Below are 5,776 nucleotides of genomic sequence, written 5' to 3'. Positions count from 1 at the left end.
TCAGTCACATCTGAAAGTTGTCGTTCAAGTCAGATACTAAGGTGTGACCATACCTGAAAGATGAACTCACAAATGGATTCTCTATTCAGTAATGGGAGGATTTGATTAGGTATTATCTATCTAGGATGCACTGTAAAACACCAACAGAAATGTTTGACCTGATGATGTCCAAGTTGACTGGCAAAGCTAGAGAGCTGGTCAAAGTTTTACTGTACAACTGCCCAGAATTTAGTAAGGCTGGGAGGCTGACTGCTGTGTTTGACGTATTTAAGTACAACTTGAGTTAGCTGACTTTCTCTAGCCTGCCCATGAAAGATAGCACCGTTCTGCGTGAAGATGCCATGGGTTACTGGATCCAACTCAGCAAGTCTATTGATGCTGTAGATCAGTTGTCCCCAACCACCGTTGATCAATTGGTACCGGGCCACCAAAGAAGTAATTAATTAGTTCCGTTGTATTCATTATCTGAGTCGGAATAATCTTTTATTTTTAAAAATGACTTGATTCTCTCGGTCACTAGAGTGCTAAAATTTACACCCACAAGCGAGTAAAATCAATAAGAAACAGACGTTTTTGGAAACTTTCTTTTCAAAGGGGAAAAGGCCTGGTGAAGAGACAGATGAATGGCCTACAACTTCCAAGAAAAAACAAGTTATTAACCACATCGAAGCACACGCCCTTAACTCGAGCCTTTTTTAGGCTCTTTGTGAGGAGATGGATGCGGACCACACACTGCTACTCTTATACACAGAAATAAGATGGTTGTCCAGAGGGAAATCACTCACAAGAGTGTTTGAATTATGAAAGCTGCTACAAAGATTTCTCTCAGACAAGAAGTCGCCACTGGCAGCACATTTCAGTGACAAGGAATGGGTCGCAAAACTGGCTTACTTTGGCGACATACTCAGCCCGCTCAATGAATTCAATGTCACTTCAGGGGAAAATGACAACGGTCTTCAAGTTGACAGATAAGGTTGGTGGATTTAAAGCCAAACTGGATTTTTGGTGACAGCGGATGAACAGAGGCAAATTTTACGTTTCAAACGTTAGTGGGGATTTTGTGTGAGACTGAGCCTTCATTCTCCAAGCTGGTGCACGATCACCTGTCTTTGCTATGAAAAGAGCGCTACTTCTCAATTAAAAAGGACCCACGAACTGCCAAGGGATGGATCAGTGACCCATTTATCAACAAACCAGGTGAGAAGGTGTTTTTAAATATACAGTTTTTAAGATAACGTTTTAAAAGGGTTTTTGTTCTTTTCACCGACGCTTCCATAGAAGGGCTGGGTACTATTCTGTCACAGGTTCCAGCTGGTGAAGACAGAAAAAGGCCCATAGTCTTTGTCAGCAAGTTGCTCAGTGACAGCCAGACCAGATAGCCTCTTGCCACATGTTTTTGTGCTTTTGCCTTTTTGGACTGCTACCTGTGTTTTGACCTCAGCCAGGTAGTCAACTTCTCTGGAAAAACATGTCCTTGGCTGAGAGTACTGCACTTGGGTCCTACCCCTTGTCTCCTGCTTGACACTTTTCCAAACATTTTATTATTTATTTATATATTTATTATTATTGTTGTTGCTGTACCCACTGAATTACCCACCTGTAGGATTAAAGTCTTATCCTCCTTGTTTGCTCTCCTCCTGTTCCTTCTCCTTCATTTTCTTCAACCAATATGTGATGAATTCCAACTCAATTAAATTCTCCTGGATCCATAACGACAAACAGTATGGAAAATGGCCTAAAGGATGTCATTCTTTTGTCTTTTTATTCCACAAAACATGAAGGATTATTTTCCATAGCCTACTTCATAGGCGAGCCTATAATGCTCATTGTTGATCTCCCCTCAAAAACTTTAAAAATCATGCTTTACAGCAGGATGGATGGATCCACTCAGTGTGCGCTTTCTGACCCAACACGACAATTCTGACTTTCTTGTATATGGAACATTATCTGATTGACATATACATCATTTTAATGCTCATTAGATCACAATTGCCATGTAGTCAAGCTACCATATGCATTCGCAAACGTATCCACTTGTTCATATGTGAGCACAAGTCTGGCCACGGATGGCTTTCTTCTAGCCTAGTGTTTACTGTGTAAAAGTGGCGTGATGGATAACATGGAGTCCTGGGTGTGATACAGTCGGGGTGTTAATGCATAATATCTGTTTGGTGAACAAGTCGACCAACAAGGCCTCTTACTAATGATTCTATGCCAAGTAAATTATGATAAAGACAAGCTCACCCTCAGCCACTGAATATTACATGCCATAGCTAATGACGAACAAAAAAAAAACAAATGTAAACTGTGTAGCCCATTGTTAGAATGGACGACAAAAAGAAGCTTGGATTTATGCAAAATCATGAGGGAAGCAGAGAAGATAAAACTATTAGAAATGAATAAAATCTGAATATATTAAACATGAAATGTATTCTTTACGGGCAGTGTAATGGGTTTCCATTATGTATAGTGTTTTCATTTCTGCATTCTGGATTATAAAAATTTTTACCAGATTTTAAAGTCAAACTATGCACTCCAACTGTGAAAATCTTAATACAGAGCCACAAATTTGAGACGCAGATAAATGAGCGAGGACCCAGAAAGATTGGTGAATTTGTATCCACCGATACAGAGCATTGCTTACCCACATATGTTGTGTTGTGCTGGAGTGCTTCACCAAATCATCCATCCACCCGTTTTCTGAGCCGCTTATTCTCACAAGGGTGACGGGAGTATTGGAGTCTATCCCAGCTATCATCGGACAAGAGGCAGGGCACACCCTGAACTGAACTGGTTGCAGCCAAGCGCAAAGGACAGACAGTAGAAATCAAGAAAAGTCACAATCACACGTGCAGTAAATGTTCGCTCTAATTTTGAATATGTCTGAGCAAATACACGATGCCCCTGAGTGGTCTCTTTGACCACTATGAGCAAGATCAGACGTGCCATCAATTGAATTTACATGGCCTATTAAAAGAATCAGGTTACAGCATTTACATTCCCATTAGAACACTTTTATGAGGAATAATGTTATTTGCAAACTTATAATGAAAATGTCAAAAAACCTTCCCCCAGGAGTTATCAATTTATCAATCTTTCCATAGTAATAATAAACTCCTGGTGAATCACCAGTTAGTTTATTCCTCCCCCCCACCCACACACACATTTATATTGGAGTGAGTGGCTTATGGGCATGCTACCCTGAGAATGCCCGATCTCGTCAGATCTCGGAAGCTGAGTGCATTTGGCCTTGGTTAGTACTGGGATGGGAGACCACCTGGGAATATCAGGTGCTGTAAGCTTCTCTCCCCATCTAAAATGTAGCGTGGTTCCATCAGGAATTATTAGTATTCATACCTCGCTGGCGGAGCGTAAGACACGGAATCGGAGGACATCAGGGAGCCCACCCGGATCGGACAGGCTTGGTCCTTCGGCAGAAGGTCTACTTTGCGTCGGTCCCGGCGACGCCGGGTCTTTCCTGCTGGGTCCTGTGATGGCCAGTTCGTTCTGTCACGTCCCATCGGAAACGAGAGTAGGACCCAAATGCAGGAACTCGGAAGACGAAAGGTAGTTCAAGAAGAGACACGTTTATTGTATGCAGAGGTCGGGGATCGAGCAGGCAGTCCGGTGCAGCAGCGGTTGTTGGGGCGTCGGGCGAAGAGAGCAGATGAGCGGGCAGGCAGTCGTCGGTACACGGGGAAACAATCAACGCAGGCAGAAGTATCAAGGAGTCAGGCTTACAAGGTTGGTCGGAGAACGGACGAAGGTCGGTACACACAGGTTCAATCAGGAATACGAGAGTGCTGGAACGGGACATAAAGCTCAACGAACTGGCGGAGGACCAGTCGTCACCGGGTCCTATATATACAGGGGATGATCAGCCCGCATAAGGCGCAGGTGTGTGCCTCCCAATTAGCGCAGCCGCGCGAGCACCCGCACAGCTCGTGCTGAAGCGGCAGGATCATGACACCCCCTCGGTGTGATTGTGAGTGTGACTGTGTCAATGTACCCTGCCTCTTGCCGTTGACAACTGAGTGAGAGCAAAAAGTTCAGCTGCTTGGGCAGACATATTTGGTGTCAGCCTTCAGAATATTGGTATTTGTGGTGACAGCATAGCTAACTTGTTTTTTCCTGTAATCATCTTTAGAGGCTGAATCGTTAACAAATACATCACCAGTTTTCAGGGATATATGAGCAATATCTGGTCTCGGTTTGTAAATTACATCAGTCTGAGATACACAATTAAGTGGTAAGCCGTCATGTGGTGAGGGCAACAGTGTAGCTGGGTTTAGTGCTGTGCAAGTTACAGTGAATAAAATAAGTATTTGAACACTCTGCTATATTGCAAGTTCTCCCACTAAGAATTCATGGAGGAGTCTGAAATTTTGATCGGAGGTGCATGTGCACTGAGACAGATAATCTAAAAAGAAAAATCCAGAAATCACAATCAATGACTTTTTAACGATTTATTTGTGTGATACAGCTGCAAATGTGCAGTTTGAACATCTGTCTATCAGATAGAACTCTGACCCGCAAAAACCTGTTAGTCTGCATTTAAAAGTTCACATCCACTGCATGTATTATCTTGAAACAGATGCACCTGTGTTAGGTCGTTAGCTGCATAAAGACACCTGTCCACCCCATACATATATAAGACACAAACTTGTAACATGGCCAAGACCAAAGAGCTGTCCAAAGACACCAGAGACAAAATTGTTCAACTCCACATGGGTGGAAAGGGCTATGGAGAAATTGCTAAGCAGCTTGGTGAAAAAAGGTCCACTGTTGCAGCAATCATTAGAAAACGGAAGAAACTAAACAATGGTCAATCTCAATCAGAGTGGAGCCCCATCCAAGATATCACCTCGTGGGGTCTCAATGATCCTTAGAAAGGTGAGGAATCAGCCCAGGACTAAACGACAGGACTTGGTTAATGATCTGAAAAGAGCTGGGACCACCGTTTCCAAGGTGACTGTTGGTAAAGCACTAAGACGTCATGGTTTGAAATTATGCATTTTTCCACTAACCTTTGGAGGAAGACCAATGATGAGTTCCATCCCAAGAACACCATCCCTACTGTAAAGCATGGGCTCGTAGCATCATGCTTTGGGGAGGTTTTTCTGCACATGGGACAGGACGACTGGACTGTATTAAGGAGAGGATGATCGCGGCCATGTATTGTGAGATTTTGCGGAACAACCTCTTTCCCTCAGTCAGAGCATTGAACATGGGTCGTGGCTGGGTTTTTCAGCATGACAATGACCCGAAGCACACAGCCAGGAAAACCAAGGAGTGTCTCCATAAGAAGCATATCAAGGCTCTGCCGTGGCCTTAGCCAGTCTCCAGACCTAAGCCCAATAGAGAAACTTTGGAGGAGCTGAAACTTTGTTTCTCAGCGACAGCCCAGAAACCTCTCTGATCTATAGAAAATCTGTGTGGAGGAACCGGCCAAAATCCCTCCTGCAGTGTGTGCAAACCAGGTGAACAACTACAGGAAACGTTTGACCTCTGTAATTGCAAACAAAGGCTACTGTACCAAATATTAACATTGGTTTTCTCAGGTGTTCAAATACTTATTTGCAGCTGTATCACACAAATAAGTTGTTAAAAAAAAATCATACATTGTGATTTCTGGATTTTTCTTTTTAGATTATCTCTCTCACAGCGGGCATGCACCTACGATGAAAATTTCAGACTCCGCCATGATTTTTAAGTGGGAGAACTTGCAATATAGCAGGGTGTTCAAATACTTATTTTCTTCACTGTAGGTTGTGAA

At 43.1% G+C, this 5,776-nt stretch overlaps 1 pseudogene; it reads left to right on the top strand.

Annotated features, from left to right (window-relative positions):
• The first annotated feature begins 3,183 nt into the window (after window positions 1–3,183).
• Window positions 3,184–3,302, top strand: LOC133493097 (5S ribosomal RNA; annotated as a pseudogene).
• The last annotated feature ends 2,474 nt before the right edge of the window (window positions 3,303–5,776 follow it).

Source organism: Syngnathoides biaculeatus, chromosome 19, assembly GCF_019802595.1.
Source record: "Syngnathoides biaculeatus isolate LvHL_M chromosome 19, ASM1980259v1, whole genome shotgun sequence".
Taxonomy (NCBI): Eukaryota; Metazoa; Chordata; class Actinopteri; order Syngnathiformes; family Syngnathidae; genus Syngnathoides; species Syngnathoides biaculeatus.
The sequence above is the reverse complement of the archived record's forward strand: the minus strand, read 5'-3'. Positions and strand labels throughout refer to the sequence as shown.